The 18100-nt window shown below is 42.5% G+C and overlaps 1 long non-coding RNA gene across 1 annotated transcript; it reads right to left on the reverse strand.

Moving 5' to 3' along the window:
* Window positions 1–4893: 4893 nt before the first annotated feature.
* LOC142358950 (uncharacterized) lies at window positions 4894–16313 on the reverse strand. Its single transcript, XR_012761974.1, has 3 exons — window positions 15386–16313; window positions 9422–9520; window positions 4894–5065 (listed from the first exon to the last, which is right to left on the reverse strand). It is a non-coding gene; the product is annotated as an uncharacterized LOC142358950 (long non-coding RNA).
* Between the last annotated feature and the right edge of the window lie 1787 nt (window positions 16314–18100).

An 18100-nucleotide genomic window follows, 5' to 3' on the forward strand; every position in this document is an offset into this window, starting at 1 on the left:
TCCTGTGCTTCAGTTTGTGCCCGTTGCCCTTGTCCTGTTGCTGGGCACCACTGAAGAGTCTGGCCCCGTCCTCCTGACACCTACCCTTGAGATATTTATAAGCATTTATAAGGTCCCCTCTCAGCCTTCTCTTCTTCAGGCTGAACAAGCCCAGCTCCCTCAGCCTCTCCTCGTAGGGGAGATGCTCCAGTCCCGTCATCATCCTCGTAGCCCTCCACTGGACTCTCTCCAGTAGCTCTTCATCTTTCATGAACTGAGGCTGCTACCAAACACCTGCTTGTCATTTATGCGTTTAGAAATGGCTTCTGAAGGGAATCGTGTGGAATTCACTGTTTCAAATTCAGATCTGAAGTGGTCAAAGCCATAAAGATTGTGAGAATATCTTGCACCATGTTTTTACAGTTGCTGACTGCGAAATGGAAATAATTGCCTTGTAGACGAAGGAAATAACTAATCCAGACACTGCAAAAGCTGGCATTTCTGTTTGCTGTCCCAGGCTGTTTTGTATACCCACTAGATGTCAGAAGCAACAGAGAAATGTAAAGGATGAGTTTGTTTCTTTGTCTCTAATTGCTTGTCGCTTTCATTCTTAAAACCAGATTTAGGGACTTTTGTTCCTGGCTGTTGTTTTAGGTTTTTGCTGTTCGGTGTTACATCCAGCCCATTCTCTGTAGCTGTTTCTTGGGAACCCAGTGCAAGGACTCCGATCTTTTATGTTTTGATGAGTGGGAAATAGGAAGCATCATTGTGTTAAAACCTCTGTTAACGCTTACAGCCGTTTTCAGCCTTTGTGGAATGTACACCTGCCTTCTAGCTAAAAGAAGAGACTACTACTACTATTCTGTGTAGGACTGTGGAATCGTGTTAATACGTGTGACCGGCTCTTTCTGTGATGATGGCTCAGAGTTTTTAGTAACGGTGCTTATACTTGAAACAGGTTGACTTGTTTAGAAGATGCTAGTACATACGGGTATTGTAACTTAGCTGTGGTGGTGATGAAAGCGTTGAAGTTTGCTTTCTTAGAACTCATTGTGAAACTTGAAGGTGCAGAATTTCCCAGCTGCAGAGACAGTGGGAAAAAGAATCTCTCCCTACGTTGAAGACAGTGTAACAGTAGAAGAGTTGTAGAGCGGTAGAACAGTGTGGCACCATCTCCACAGCCTTCTGCAGGATCAAGGGAGAAACCAGAAGGCACCAAGTGGAGTGAGGAATGCTACAAAAGAAGATGGCTGGAAGGGAATTTGTAATCAGAGCTACTTTTCTTGGGAGAGTTAAATCCAAGGCATTTCATCTACCCTGTGCTGCATGGCAACCTGTGAGGAACAGGGCTGAGCACAGAGTGGGCAGAGCATCCTAGTAAAATCTTTTGGTTTTTGTGGGAGACAGAGTGGGAATGCAAGCATAAGTGGGATTTTTCTTGGCAGGGAGGCGAAGAGGAAGGAGTGGCTGGGTAGGATATGGGACATTTGTAGGCCCTTATTGAAGTGTCAGCATCTAGGAAGGAGAGTTGTAATTAGAAGAAGAGGAAGAGGGCAGGGTGCTCTGTTTTGCCTCCACAGGAGCTCTCCTGTGGGCTTCCCCATGTTGGAGGAAGTGGAAAGGAGGTAACTGAGACCATGTGTCCACTGCTGCCACTGCTCCTGCAGTTTTTAGCAAAGGACATCATGCTCATCAGCTTATCACCTTTTACTTGGCTTGTTTCTCCTCTCCGCCTGTGTGGAAAGAAGTCCAGAGGGTGGGGCATCCCCTTCCATTCATTGCTAACTGCAGAACCCACAGCTGCTGTTGGAATTGCCTGCCGTTCGATCACTGGCTTTTCAAATTAGAACTTCCTTTTTATTTCCTTTCTGAGTAGTAGTGGCGAGGGGTGCAGGGGCATTAGTAATGGATGAATCAGAATACAAAGTATGAAGGGGTGTGGTGATAATCCAATACTACTTGCTTTTTTTCTGATAGTGGACTAATCGTTTGGAAAGCTCAATTGGCAGATACCATTAACAATTACATGCAGCTCAGTTTATGACTGAAGTTTATATAATGACATGTGGCACTACTATCGCGTCAGACATGGTGCTGTATTGATGTGGATGTGTAACTTGCACACCAGAGCTAACCTGTATCCTCCCAGCTTGGAGCAGTGGCGCAGTGAACTTAACAGCTACCTGTACCCACCTTAAATCTGACATATAGCTGATATCATTAATTTTGTTAGTATCTTATTGCTGTCATTACCTTCCAAGCAACGTACATCTGCAAAGGTTACACACCATTTAGGAAGTGAATAAGCATCTTCTGTTTGCAATTGCCTTTGCAGAACTGGCTGGTTTTACCATCATTTTGTGTTATGTGGGATATCAAAAACCAAGTACAGTTACCGTGATTTTGAAAAATTCTGTCAATACAGTTTGTCTTTCAGGAGAATTCAAGCCGAAGTTTACTGAGCATCACAGTATAAAGTACAGAAAATTCGGAAACACTTTCTTCTCATGATGCCATTAAATATAAACAACTGTCTGAAAAAATCTTTGCAGATACTGAATGTTTTCCAAAATGTGACTGTGATGGCTGCTTTGAAAGAGTGGATTTGAAGATGTTAGAACTGTAATCAACTCGCCATTTCAAAGCTGAAGCAGAACCAGCTGTAGTTGCTGAACCAGCATGTAGTGAATTTGGTTGTGCAGGGAACGTGTAAATGAGAAATGTATGCTTTGTTGCTACTCATCTTGGATTTGTGTTGCCAGTTGCCAGACATTTCATTGGGAGGCTTTGATTCAAATTGGTACTCTTTGGATTACATCTGTTATTTTGGCAGGAGTCTTTCAGGTTGAGACTATGTAGAACTGCTTATAGTATTGAATGCCACGGTTACTTTCATGTTAGAGAGTAACTTTTACATTTTTTGATAAATAGTTACTTAGGTTTGTTCATAAGAAGCGCACTTCGGTTTTTGATTCTCTCAATCATGGTGTATTTGTTGTTATTCCATGAGGCTTGTACAGCAGGAGTAGGGCAGTAGTGCTCTTGGCCAAGCCGGCTGTTGAGGTGTTAGTCCTAAAGAAGGCATTTGTAGTGCGATAAATGTATCATCAGAGCAAAGACAGCATTTGGATAGCTGTTGTGATGGACTGCTGTCTCGGTTCAACAAAGGAAGTCCCTGTTCTGATGAGGCCAGTGATCTGTCCATGGCAGCACTCATGCTTTACTGCTGTTAACCCTAGAAGAGCTCGGTGAGAAGGAGACCTGATACCTCCTCTCAGGCAAGGATGCAGTTAGAATACATCAAATAGATGTTTTCACAGAGATCCGAAAAATGCAGGTCATTTTGTGTATGTTGTGTTTCTGCCTGGCATCTGCACGCCAGCTTTGATGCCAAAAGGAGAACTTACTGAGTGATCTGTGTCCTTCTTTCTGAGAACGGTAATTAAAGCATTCCTTGCATTCTACTTCTTCCGCCTAGCTAAAGCTCTGCTTTAATTGTTAAAAATGTTATTCAACAGTTCTTCCCGACAGTATCCACAGGGAAGGGTGAACGTATTTTTAAGATGTACGTGCTTAAAAATCTGTGATGCTTGTGGGACCATGTGTAATCGAAGTGAACCATCATCTGCAGTCTGAAATATTTGCTCTTATTTCATAGTTCAGTAATCAATGGGTTTTTCTTTCCTGCTTTGTTGGCAGCCTACTGCAGAACAAATCGTATGCTCTGGCTTTGTTTCTTCTAAGCCTCTGCCACTTCTGTCTGTGGCCGAAATTAGGCACTAATTAGTCCCTGCTCACAGCTTCCCCACGATCTTCCCTAGTCACATAGTTCCCCCCAGGGAATTATGCAGGTAACAACCCACAGTGCCCACTTTGTAGCACTTTTTCTGGGAAAAAAAAAGTAATGAAACTATTACTTGTCCATTTCCCCATGCTTCACAGCCAAGGGTGGTAATGCCAAAATTATACCAGCATGCTTACATTATTCCAAGAATGGAGCAGAGAATGAGAGCCAAGCCATAGTTTCATTCAGGCTTTTTTTTTTTTTAGTTTTAAGAAAGGCTTTGAGAGTTCGTAATGTCTCAGTGTGAGATTTATAGGAAAAAACTCTAGCCAGTCCTTCAAGCAGTTACACTTCCAGTTAGTGGTGATGCCGTGAAAAGCCGGAACTGAAGACTCAATAGTCGGCAGACTATTAAGCAGGTATTCTTTATTGCGGCGCCGGGCACACGGGGGATCTCTCCTCCAAATGTTTGCACCGAAGAGACACAGTTACTAGGTATTTATGCTATGTTAACATACATATTCATTACATTTCCAAGAAATGCTTATCATAGTAATGGCTTTTCCGATAACTCATTAATATATGGTAATGTCCATCGCACATGTTTGTTTGGCGTCTCTCGGCAGGGGTCTTCAGATTATCCTGCAGCCTCCTTATCTCTGTAGTTTGCATACCTGTTCTCCCAAGGCCCAGGCGCCTAATGGGATTATTCAGGAGTCCCTTGTCTTGCAACTGTCCCAGTTATTCACAAAGAATCAAGACTTGTTTTGGCTGTGCAATGATTCTGACCACCGGAAGTGATAACATCCCCTACATGATACAGTTGTTACATTTGCAGTTATCAGTGGGACTGGTCATTTGGGTGAAGTTACACCGTTTCTGTATATGGATTGGGCCATTGGGAACGATAGAAGGAATTGGTCTCCTGTGAGTTAGAACCTGTGCAGAGAGAAATGGTTTCATAGAAACTGCATTGTTTTAATGAAGTTTTTTATTTAAAGCATTATATAGAAGTGATGTAATACGGAGTATTCTGCTGACTCCTTTCTCTTCTTTCAGTATGGAAAACCAGATGAAATATTACTTGCTGGCTACAAAGGACAAAATCCAAGTTGGAGTCAGTAACCAGGCAAGGCTCCAGTGTTCAGAGGCAGAGGCTGGAAATTTACACTAACTCTTCAGAGCTTCGTTATTTAACAGCACGTCTTCTACTTACGAAGGAGGGATTTGAGATCTCCTGCTATGTCTTTTAAGCATTCAAATGTATTTTGTGGGTTAGGATTTTTTCTCCTGTTGTTCCTCCTGGAAACAAAAACTATTGTTACAATAAGTAGAAATATTCATGTGATGCTTTTTGTGCCATAAGGGATTTTGCTAGAACTATGCTGAGCAATAAACACTGCTTGACTAGGCTATTTGCTTGCATTATATTCCCATGTTTCTTTCTGGAGAAAAAAACCTAAAACAAACCACAGTAAAAAGGCATATATTCAGCTAATTGGATTTATTTGGAGCCTCAGATTACAATTTACTGACATGGACCTTGCAGAAGTTAATGGCAATTGTATATCAGTAAAGAGGGTTTAAAGGATTTCCAAAGCACAGGAGAGCAGCTGCTATGTGCAACTGTGTGCATGCCCTCATGTGTAGAAATGTAACTAGGCAGCTTAGGCTCTTTGGGAAAATACAGCATTTAAAATTAATCCAGCCCAGGGTTCAATGTTACTGATATTATTTATAGGCTTTTCTTTATTGCTGATCTATAGATTTTCACCAGTAGTCATAATAACTCCTTCCGCTGCTGGGCAGGTCTTGGAAGTACTCAAGGAATGGGCACAGAGCTGAAAAAAATGTGCAAAAGGCCATTACAGGGGTTGTACCAAATTCCAGCTATCACTGGTGTGACATCTTTACTAAACAAAAGAAAAACCTAAACCTTTCTCTTTTTTGGCCTGAAAGTTTTGGTTGACAACATACTGAGTTTTCATTGTCTTTTTCAGAATGAAATTCTGTACATTTTTAGGATGTTATCTTGCAGAATTAATGGAAATTAGATCTATGGGTTGTTCAGAAATGGGATAGTATATATATAAACTGAGAGGCAAAAACTTTCAGATGTGCTTGCTGGTTTACATAAGAGGTGGACTATGACTTAGTAGTGCTTCTAGGATCTAATAGATGTGTTCCAATTAGTCTTCTCAAACTGACAATACATCATGTTCCTTGACTAAACGCAGTGAGTTATGACACCCTTTACAGTCCAAGGTACTCTACGAGGTCGGATGCCTCTGATGCTCTTCCAGAAAGAGACGTTGGTGTAGTATTGACTTGCCAGGGCTAGGACTCCATGGCACAGGCTGGCTCTTTTTTTTTTTAAAAGGTGGCACGAAAACGCAAAGAACCCTTTCAAAGAGACAGTTCCATTTCTGTTTTTTCTGCTTTAATGTCTAATTTCACTACACTCTGTGTTACTCAGCTTTGATACTAGTGGATATTACTAGAGACTAAAGCTATTTTCAGGGAACCCTTTTTCAGAACTCAGCAGCTGAGTGGCCCTTTTCTGGTACTTTTAATTCAGTTATTCATAAAATCCTGGTATAGTGTAGCAGTAGAAGTGATGAATTCTGGATGAGAAGTAGCCCGGCTGGGTATTTTGTCAGAAGCTCACTTATTAATACTCACACCTGCAGAGTTTATGCCACACATTTAAGTTGGTTCTCCCATTGAGACTGGCTTTCTCATCTTGTGTGCAAGGTTGGAACTGCAGCTGTTCATGCCACCAGTCTTCTTCACCCTTAGAACAGCATCTGCTCTTACTGTCTCTGGAGCATTTTCCCCGGGAGCATTTAATTTATGTATTTTGGAAGGGAGAAGGGAGGAGATTGAGTACCTTTTTCTGTCAGCCATCCTAATAATAGCTCCTCCTGAGGGAAAGTCTCAGAATTCCCATTCAGAAGGAACAGAGATGTTGCTGAAAGAATTGCTCATGCAAGAACCAGGGAAAAGGAAGGAAAGGCAGAGATTCAGCTCAAAAACTAGTAGAAGAAAAAATCCACTGACTTGGTACTGCTCCAGTAAGTAAGAAAGTTATTGTTGCACAAGGGTTCTCCATATTAGTTGGTTAAAAACATGGTTTTCTGTCCGCGTGGTGAAGACTGAGGAGTCTTCCTTCCACTCTGGTCACTGCCCAGATTTCGGGAAGGTCCTGCATCCCTTCCCAGCTCCCTATCATTCTTGGACAGGAACCCTAGACAGTGGTAAACTCCTGTGCTTGTAGCCAGGTGAGAAGGATGGTCTGTGTCCTGCAGCTTTGCAGAAGTGGCTAACTTCCTCTGTCTTTCACTTGCCAGAGCTACAAACTCCGCCTACTCATGACCTCAGTGGGCTTTGTACTGTCTGATCAGCTGGTTTGGAATTTGGTTTCCTTTGGTAGAAGATCAGGTGTTGTGTTCTTGTAATTAAGATTATTGCCTTTGAAGTAGCAGGTACCTGTGGCAAACAAGAGTGAAGACGAAGGAGAAACCCAGTTTTCAAGTGTGTGCTGGTTTTAGTAGTCAGATTTTTATAGATTGCCTTGTAGCTGTTGTGTGCTTCCTAGAGATGGCACTCAGTGTGTGTCATTTAGAGCAAATCCGAGACTGCTCTGGCATACTCTGCGACTTGACATGATGCACCACTTGAGTGGATAAGAAAGCCTCCATTAGATGTCAAACAAAATTATCTGCAGTATGCAAATACCAGCAATATGTTATTTAACCTGAGTTGAGTAACAGCTTCATTTCAGAGAAGCTGTCTGTTCCTCTCTTTAATACAATGTGTTCAAGTGCTGTGCTCATTATCCGATGTCCTTTTTTTGGGTAGGTGTTGATGAATGCAGCAGGATCCAGGAGCCTGTGAAGGCGGTGAATGCTCCAACAGCGTGGGAAGTTGTTTCTGCATCTGCCCGCGGGGTCACATCTGCAGATGGCTCCTGCTGTATTGGGGGGTATTCCACCCTGCAGGCTTTTAGAGCTCTCAAGGCTACTAGGGCAATTTACACACAGCGGCAGCAGACCTTCTGTCCCAGCCATCTAGCACTCCCTGCGCCGTCGCAGGACCTCACTATGTGCTAAGTCACTCGTGTCTCTGATCCAGCTACTTAAACTTCATAACATCCTCCTCTGATGACGATTGCCAGTGCAGCCATCTTTATGGAGAGAGGGGATCCCTCTGTGTCGACTGGAAATAAGCAATTAATGACTCTCTGTTGTCTAGGCAAACACAGGAAGTGTTAATTACATTTGTTTCTGTAATCCACATCTGATGAAACCAAAAGCTAAGCTCTCTGTGGTTGTAGAGGAGCAAACGTTTATCCTTACTTGGTATTTCAAGTTTCATCTCACATAGGTTAATTCACCCTGTGGAGACCAGTGTAAGGCACATATATAAACTGCGAAGGCACTGAGTAGTGTATGCTGAGGTGCTGCTTGTTTGGCTGGAGCAGATAATAAACCAAATATTACATTTCAGTAGATTGCAGCTTTTACAGGACAATTTACTTCAAACCTGTTTCTATATTATAAAAATAGAGGTATGCTTATTTTCACATGTGGTAATTTCTTTTGTACAGCAGCACGCCAAATACATGGCATAAACTATTCTGAGGAATTAACCAGAAAAACCTGCATACCATGTGTAAAAATCATTAACAATTGCTAAGAATAGTGTCTTTTCTAGATTTCCTGTGCTGGTTGTGTTTCACCAGGTTTCACACAGTGGAATTTTGCTGCCTGTGTATCCAGATTTGTATCTCTGCATGGTCAGAAAGAAACTGACTTAGTTCAGTGAGTCAGTATGCTCTGGGATATTTTCCCTGAAGTCTTGGAAAGGACATTTGAGCAATTAGCTTGAAATAACTGCATAATTCCTTCAGCCTTTTCTTAATTAATGGGCAATCAGTCCTTAGTCTTCATTTGTTTGCCTGAGGAGAGTCATTCTCTGCCAAGCTCTTCTCAGCCTGAACTCATGTTCTGTTTGCTTGGCTCTGGTCTGGGGTTATTTTGTTTGCAAACGGGAAAACCAAGCGATGGAGCTGCCACCTCAGACACAGAGCTACTGCACGTCCGCAGCACCACAGGCACACGCAGATTAGCTCTGGGAGGCAGGGGACGTGGTGAAGAGAGAAAGAATGCAGGAAGTGTTCAGTCAGCTGAAGAGCAGGTAAGTCTGTCCAGAGATGTTCTCCAGTCCCAGGGGAATGTCAACAGCTCTGTGTGTTGGCCTCGATGTCCAGTTCGCGTCCTAGTTCTCGGAGGTACCCAAGATGGCTGTGAGACACCTGAGATACACAGCCTGTGTGTAGTTGCCCTTATGGTTAACATTACCGTGACCCTAGAAGTGTGTACAAGATGAAGTATCTCTCATACAAACTTTAAATAGTGATACACCTAGTTTCCCAAATTTCTGCTGTGGAGAAAATGCATTTCCAGGTAGAAATAGCCTTTTAATAGCCTTAGTGTTTTGAACAGTTGCTACATAGCCTCTGCTTTGAAATTTGGAAATACAAAATTGCAACTGAATTCAAGAAAATTGGTCACTGGACTGACTGGGTTTGGTTTGTCAGGGGTTTTTGTGCTGCAGCGTCAGAAAGTGGGGAAACATGGAGTTTTGTTTACTTACTCACTCTTCTTTGTTCCTTTTTGTTTCTTTTCAGCTTTTCCTCTGCAGCCACAGGATTGAAAACTTTTCCTTTTAGTGAAAACTGAGATTCTTTAGTATCTGTGGATATTTGGAGCTTGAGGTAAGACACGGAAGACTAAGAAAGTAGTCAATGGTATCGAAATGCACAATTAACTATTTTTCAGTATTTAGGCAACCACATGAGTAATGACAAGCAGGAGAGGTTTCCAAACACAGTGAGCCCAAACATTTACTAACAATTCAAGTGAATAGCCTGTTTTCCAAGCAATGTGCCAGATTATTCAGTTAAACAACATGCTGCAACACTCTAAAAGCAATTTGATCGATAGGCAGCAGAAGTTCAGTTTTGAAGCTCAGCGTACTGTTTAATTCGTAGGAATAGGTAAAGATTAGAGGTAGAGAGATAGAGAAGACAACTTCAGAAAAGTGTGATGTAGGCAGCTAAAGGAATGCATCTCACCTGGCTTCAGATGCACACAGAAAGGTGAAAAGTTAGTAAAAAGCACATCTTTGGCATTCGGGTGATGTCACCGACAAAGTGTAGTTCTCTGTAACAAGACATGGAAATGACACGCAAGGCTAGCTGGCATATTTTTCAAGACAAATAATTTCCTCCAAGGCTAGTCTTAGAAATCATAGAATCACAGGATGGTTTGGGTTGGTAGGGACCTTACAGATCATCCAGTTCCAACCCACCTGCCACGGGCAGGGACACCTTCCACCAGACCAGGTTGCTCAAAGCCCCATCCAGCCTTACCTGGAGCATTTCAGGGAGGAGCATCCACCACTTGTCTGAGCAACCCATTCCAGTGCCTCACCACCCTCATAGTGAAGAACTTCTTTATTATATCTAATCTAAATCTACCCTCTTTCAGTTTAAAGCTATTATCTCTTGTCCTATCGCTACATGTCCTTCTAGTTTAAACTTAGCCAAAGCCTGCAGCTGGCATTCAGCATGGCAAATCTTAGTGTGAATGGCTACATTTATTGCAGTTGTAAACGATATGATGATGTGGGCAGGTGGAAAAAGGGAGGCACATCTGACTATAATATGAAATAGTTTTCCCCTTTCGCCCTTCGTATACAGAAGGACCCCTGGTGGGTCTGGATGAACAGCTCTGTACCAAAGCCAGCCTCCAAGCAGTTAAAGGTCTCTAATTTGTTCCACATGCCTACCCCACACAAGTGTGTGTGGGAATGCTTGTATATTTAATGAAGTGCTGGCTGAAAGAAATTTATGACTGGCTTCCAATTAGATACTAATAAGCTAAACCTAGGTAGCATAAACTCTTTCTTATTATGAAAATGAAATAGGTTAGCTATAAGCAACCTCAGAGTGCCCAACATTACAGTATCGCCAAGATTTTTATTTTTTTTTTAATGGCACAAGCTTTTCCTTTTAACATCTTGGCTCAATTCACTTCTTTTCTGAAGTCAGTGTGACCTCCCCATTGATTCCAATGTGGTTTGGATTGGGGTCTTTGGATTGGGGTGCAGCTGTTGGTAATATAGGGTAAGTACTCAAATACTGCACAAAATAAGAAACAGGAAGTGGTTTATAAATACATCTTATACAATAATCTAACACAGAAGACAGAACAGAGGACAAGAGGGTATCTATTCCTTGTCCTTAGATCTTTCAGCACATATGTAAATAGTGGCTTTCCACCTATTCATGTCTAATTGCACAGTCCAGCCATCTCCTGGCTCCAAGTTTAGGCAAGATCTGGGCATATTTGTCCCTCTATTAGAAAGCCGACAGAATAGAAAGAGTCTACAGCACGCCTCACCTGTGTCTTTTATGAGGTCTACCTGTACAATGCACCTTTAATGTAAGCACCATGGCCTCTGTTACTCTGTATAAACAGTATATTTGTCAGTTTTCTCAGACAGAAAAAGCGAACTTAACTGCTAAATTCTTAAAAATGGGAGCTGGGTATCATGATACAGAGCTTTTCAACACCCAGCTTCTAGGACACCTAGTCACTCTGCTGAGTTCTATAGGCTTTTGGAACCTACATGTCCATGAGAAAAGGTGGACAATTAAGAGTGCCAATGGAGTGTAAGCAGCAAACAATCTAAGCCAGCCAACAAGGAAATACTGAGGAAAACAATGCATTTTTAAAATTTTACCCGATTCATAAGGCTCCTTAGTCCCATAATTATGAAAGAAATGGCCACTTACTGGAATTTTTACAAATATATTTGGAAGGTTGCGGCACCTCTTTACATCTTCTTTTTGCAAAATTGCTCTGTCTTCAAATTGTTATCATTAATCTAACCTTTGTTGCTAGTTCTCTGTTAGTGACAGTGTGACAGCTGGTTATCTGCTATACTGGGAATGGAAAAGTATCTCACTTGATGCCACTAAGCATCTTGGAAGTGCCTTTTTCCTCCAAGATATACTGTATCTAACAAGTCTGACAGACCACATAATGCAGCCAGTAAGAAGTCTGCAGCCACTCTGTGAAGCTGAAGTCTCAGATATAGTAAAAATTACTAAAAAGATGCAAAATCTGATCTCAGAGAAATGTCACTGTGTGGACATGCCAAAATTACTTTGAATAAATTTTTAAATACTACTTCAATTAATTTTTCCAGTAATGAATAAAGAGTGAATGAATGAAGAGATGGTACATATACATGTACCATCTCTTCATTCAAACTTACTTATTTTCCTATTCTTTTCATTAAGAAGACCCACCTATCTTCACTTCTTGTGCACTATTGTGGCTATTTTGTGTACTTCTGTTTCAATATATGCAATAGTTCAAGGTGTAAAAATATAGAAAGCTTGGTTTTATGATACACTTGTATATGTACTCTTGTATATATACTCTAAAAAACATCCCTTTGTATTTGAAAATTTTAAAGGAGGATTTTCTGCTAACAGACTTCAATAATAAATCGCCTTACTCTTGATACATCCCTGTATACTTTTTCCTTTTAGTTTGTGACCAAAGCTTTGCCCTTTGAACATCAGTTTTCTTCTTCTCTAGCCCCATTTTCTTTTTATATTTGATCCTGTCATGAAGTTCTAACTGAATTTGTGACATCAGTCATTTCCATGGTAACAGACTGATGCTTGAAACAGAGGATTATGATGAATTCAACATAGGGTGGAGTAAAAGGAAAGTAAGACTATGAGAAAGCAGGATTTTCTTAGAGCTCAGCAGCGTTCTGTTGAAAGAGTGGAGAAAGGAACATAAATGATGAATACACTTCCACTTTTTAACGTTACAGCTCTGTGTGATGGTCCATACATCGTGGTTATTTATTTCAGATGTTCACAAAATTTGATGTAACATCTGTGGCACTCGGACGCTGCCAAAAGTTTCAGACATATTCATCAGTCTTGTTCTTACCTAGCTGATGTAAGACACAGTGGGTTTTCATGACTACTCACAGATATAAGTAAGCTCAGTAGAGGTACCAGGCTCTCATAATCTCTGAAAAATCATATGTAAAACATTTCAGGTTGAACCCTGAAAAACTAGAACAGAGGCAACCGTTGGGAAATATGGCTGTACTTTAATTTGTCTTAGTAAGTTTATGTTAAGAAATGCCACAGGTTTAACACATTAAACCTGTGAGTCATAAAAAGACTTATTTTTAAAATATTTTTAGCTTGTCACAATCTAATTTATGTAATAATTAAAAAAAATCCCGTTCTCTGTAAATGACATTCCCTTTAGCTGAATTATGTCATTATGAAGTGTCTTGAGTATAATGCAGACATACACATGGATGTGGATTTCTGCTGGGTCAAATTCCTACTCCACATTTTCCAGGCTACAGGGCTACTGGTTGCATTAGAAATTTTCCTCAATATCTCATTCTGGGGTCAGAGCAGAGCCTGGTAAACAGTGACATCTCTTCAGATGTTCCATCTCATTCCCACCTCATCCTACACTGCGTAGCTCGACTGAAGGTATACTGACAAGGCTCATAGTCACCGAGGAACCAGATGCTGTAGTGATATCGGAACTACAAATAAAACTACAAAAGCTTTAATCTATAACTAAAGAAGTGATGGTATTCTGCATTTCTGTGCAGCGGCTACTGGAAGGACTGCCAGTTTTAGTCCTGCTCTGCCAAAGAAGCATGGCGTGCCTCCTTTAAGCTTCACTGGCAGAGGGTGTAGGATGAGGGAGGAGAAAGATGCCAAAGCTCGTCCATACCTCTGTTGCAAGAAATACCAATCTTGAGGTCAAAAGTAGAGTCTGATTAATACATGGATTAAGAATAACACCAAGAACTGTCCCAATATGCCGGACTGTAGTAAATACTCCTGTGTTCACAGTTCACTAGCTCTTCTGAACATCTTGGGAATTTCTTTCACTAAGCAGTTTTCAAATACTATTTCAGAACATGGAAACATCCTACTCTTGTTCATCGTTTTATTTCTTCCAGCTATTATTAGACTGCATATACCACAGGAAAACTCAATGTCTTTAAGGAAGAAGGAAACCATAATCTTAACTTTTTTTCAGGTATGCTGTTGAAACAGCCCAAATGCCACACAATTTCTGAAAGTTATGGGCCATTTCTGAAGTAGAAGACTGTGGGCAATATTAGCATCACATTCGGGCTCAGTCTTGGAGACCTGATTTATTTTTTTTGAAGTCTTGCACTTTATTGAGGTGCTTAGATACGTAAATTCTTTTCTGCCATCTGCTGGTATAGTATAGACTATAGATAGACACAGTATATCATGTTCTGCTTAGCAGATGAAACACACTTCACCGGGCATAAGGCAACTGGAGTAGTTTCACCTTCAAGACATGAAGTGACGTACACAAAAAGATACTATCTAGAAAGAAAATGTTATGTCTCTGAAGACAGGTTAATTTTTGTAGATAATTTTTCTTTAACTGGTGCTTAATTTTCACAAATTGCAAAAACTGATTCCTAGACGAAATCCCAATTTTGAGGATCTACAAAAACATGTCTTTAAAGAATGTTAAGAAATCAGAAATCCGAAAAATGCTGTGTTGGAAATGGCTGTTTAGTGGCACTGGTGAATAACTCTGTATTCAATCTGTGCCTAGGCACATAAAATACTAGCCACTGAGTATGTATTTTATTTTCACATACCAATTGCTAGGTTCGTTGTTCTTGATCTTAAGGAGCTAGCTTTCTCACACAGACAAATAACTTACACAGGAGTGTTTAAGTCGAAAAAAGGTTATGATGAAACCATTTTGACAAAACATAGAGTCCTCAGCACACGTAGGTCCCAATTAATCTATTCTTGTATCCATATGAGATATAAAGACTGTGATTATTTAACCTTTTGCTCTGTCCTGGAAATGTGGGTCATAAGGTTGTTCAGGTTCTTTGACATTAGAAGGGTTCTTGTATATGACACAATAAGCTTTAATTGAAAATGCTTATTCAGCTTATCAGACTGTCTTAATTCTATCAGTTTGTAGAGAGTAAAGAATTCAAGAAAATACAGTTAGGGTTAGAAAGTAAAAGATAACCTAGTCTAACGAAACTGAATAGAAGATCAAAAAAGCCCCCAGTGTTTTTCCCATATGGTGTGAAAATGAATGTGAGGCACTTCTTGGAAAGAATCAGATATATTCAGTAGATCTCTGCATGACATGCTGTTAATCACAAAAGACTGAAAAGGAAAAGCAATGAACATAAATATGTTTTACATTAGAGCAGCTTAGAATTTATCTTCAGAGTGATTTGTGCATAATGCGTCATATCTGTCAAGCAGTAACTATGCAACCGGTTTTCTTCAAAATTGCTGCACCTTTTATCAAAAATCCACTCTGAGTTCAGTTATTGTGTTTAGGCATGTTATAAAGGTTAAAGGCCGGATGTACTTATCAAGACAAAATTTATTCAAGCAAGCAGGTAAGCAGGCAAAACAGCGCTGGGCGGCCGGGGAGTCTCCTGCTCCACCAACGGCGCGCGTCTCACCCCTACCAGAGTCCTTTTTTAGAGTTTAGTAGTTCCGGGTCTGCATAGCACGTCCTGGTATCTTTCTGCGGCTGCGCGTACTGTTGCTAGGGGGTCGTCTTGGTCCCTCCGGCGGTCGTGAGGATGAAGGTCGTAGTCTGCCTCCGCGTTGTGGATCAGTTTCTTTCCTTATTTGGTCATGTTGGCCCAGCATGAAGCAGGAAGGATTCCTACCCCCTCACCCAGCAGCTGCGGCATCCTGCTGAGCAAACAAGTCCGAAACCTCCCCACCTTAAGGGTCTATAATTTGACAACTTGTTAGGAAGTGGTTTTGCAATCGTTGCATAACAGCGATAAAGCAAACACCAAAGGAAAGGGAGGGGGCTTTTCCTCTTTCTCCATCTGCCGGTTTGAGAACAAATTCTATATGTATACATTTATTACAGGCACAAACCAACTAAAAAAAAGAAATTAGCTTCACAGAAGGGAAATGGAACTATGCCATTCAGAAATCTAATATACATCTTAACTCCCGGCTTGCTCATGAACAGTAGTAAAGACTTACATCTGACAAAAACAGTCTACAAGATGCTGTTGATTTTCCTGTAACATTTTCTAACTCGAGCGCAAAAGACCAGGTTTCTCTTAGCTCCGAGGGGAGACCTCGAGCTCAGGACAAATGCTTTAAGCCGCGCAGAGTTTCTCGGTAAGTTCTTTCCCCTAGCAATCGCACTACACCCGGACAGAAGCACTGAAATATTTTCCATCTCCCCACTGTAATGACGACCGTGGTTTCTGTTCCACCGCACACCCCGACCGCCCCCCTCCCTCGGCCGGGCGGAGCCACGGTTCCGAGCCGAGCGAAGAGGAGGAGCTGCGGGTCCCGTGCCTGGATGGGGGGCGCAGAGGTAGCGAGGGGAAGGCGGCGGGGCAGGCCCCGGTGCCGCTGCCCGGGGGCGGGGGGCAGCGGCGGCTCCTTGTGCCCCTCGGCCGGGGGCCCGGGTGGCCGGGGCGGGGGAGACGGGACGCGGGGGCCGTGTCGGCGTCCTCTGCGCCGGGAAGCGCGGCCTCGGCGGCCCGGCTCTGGCGTGCACTCCCGGTGACCGTCTCGGCCGGCTCCGTGCTGTGAGGGCTGTCGGCCCTGCTGGCCTGGCTCTGCTCAGCTGCGCCGGTGGCCTTGTTCTCACCCGCCTGGTTAAACAGACGGAGCAGATGCGTGCTCCAGAGGGGTCTGGAGCCGAGGTGTCGCAGCGTGGACACCTGGTACTTGCTCTTCTGGCTTGGTGCTCGCCGGGTTTTGGAGGCGTTCCTCCTTCGGCGGTGGTTTCACCTCCTTCGGTGCTCGTCGCTGCCTTGCAGTTCGGGTGCCGCGGGGCGAGGAGCGGCGGGGAAACGGTCAGCGCAAGCTCCGTTCCTGAGGATTTATTTGCAGAGCCGTGGGGTTCTACCTGCTTTTATGGAGAGGGCCGTAATGCGGGGCTCTGTTCACCTGCAGCGCCTGAATCTCCTTACGTGGATGGTACGTCTTGGAATTGCCGGGTGCGGAGATGCGCAGCGTCTCTTTGGGCGTGCGAACACGGTTACTTCAGACTTGCTGCGCGTTCAGGCCCACGCCTGGGAGCTGGGTGTGCGTGTGTATGGAGCTGTATGCGTACACAGAGAGGTAACCTTAAGGCTTTGAATTTTAGCAGGAAGAGGTACTTGAAGACATACTGCTTTAGTCCTGTTTCTTCAACTGGCTGTATCTTGGAATTAGTTTTAAACATCTGTTTTAATTTTTTAGGAATGTTTCAAATGGAGGAAGAGGCAAGGCAGGAGCAAAGAAGGGATTATGAAATGCTGGAGGAGCGAGTGTTTTTGCTTGTTTGTTGTGTGCTTTTCTAGCAAGTGGTAGAAAATACTTGCATGCTAGCCAAGATCAGGATTTTTGTTTCTGCTGTTACACAAGAAGCAATAGAATTAGGTACTGTGTTTCATCTGTTGAATGAGCTAGGAATCATTGCTTTTGTAGTGTCATGAGGGTGTTTTGTGCTATGTACCTAACCTAAGTTCGTTGCTGAGTGTTTTTGACACAGGTACTGACGCAGGTACTGTAAGTTTGATTGTGCAGGGAATTGAAGGAGGTTTTTGAAGAAAAGGTGCAGAGATAGCTAAAGTTTTGCGTGTCAGTAGCCCACCTGTTCTTTATTTTTCTGTTGAAAAAATCCTTTTGAAGTTGTATAAGTCTTTGTGAAACGTGGCTTTAAAAATGCCCCCAAACATGGAGATAGCATTTGGACTGTTAAATCAATTGCAGCTGTCATAAGGAAAGATTGAATCAATTTACTTCTAATTCATCGAATTCTCTTCAGGAGAAGGGATTTTCTTTGGCTTTGCCTTTTAGAAGGGCAAAGACTGTTTGTTAATAAAGGCTAGGAGCAATGGTGCAGTAGTAATCTGGAAGGGAGACATAAGCCTCATATGCCCCTTCAGCAGCACAAAGAGCAGATGACGTTTCTGTGGAAGAAACATGTCTCTGCTTCTTCCTCGTGCTGCTGTTGCACGCCCTCCTCGCCCTGTGTCAGGTTCATCTGTCTTTGTCTGCTTGCAGCACATTAATACCCCTGCTGCGTTAGGACGCTGGCTCCGTGTGAGCCCCCGTGGTCTTTCCTGCTCTTCTCTAACCTGCCATTCCTTTTTCTACCAGTTCATATTCTACACCTTCCCAAGTGGGACCCCGGTGCTGTTGCCTCGTCAGATTCT

Source organism: Opisthocomus hoazin, chromosome Z, assembly GCF_030867145.1.
Source record: "Opisthocomus hoazin isolate bOpiHoa1 chromosome Z, bOpiHoa1.hap1, whole genome shotgun sequence".
In the NCBI taxonomy this organism is placed as follows: Eukaryota; Metazoa; Chordata; class Aves; order Opisthocomiformes; family Opisthocomidae; genus Opisthocomus; species Opisthocomus hoazin.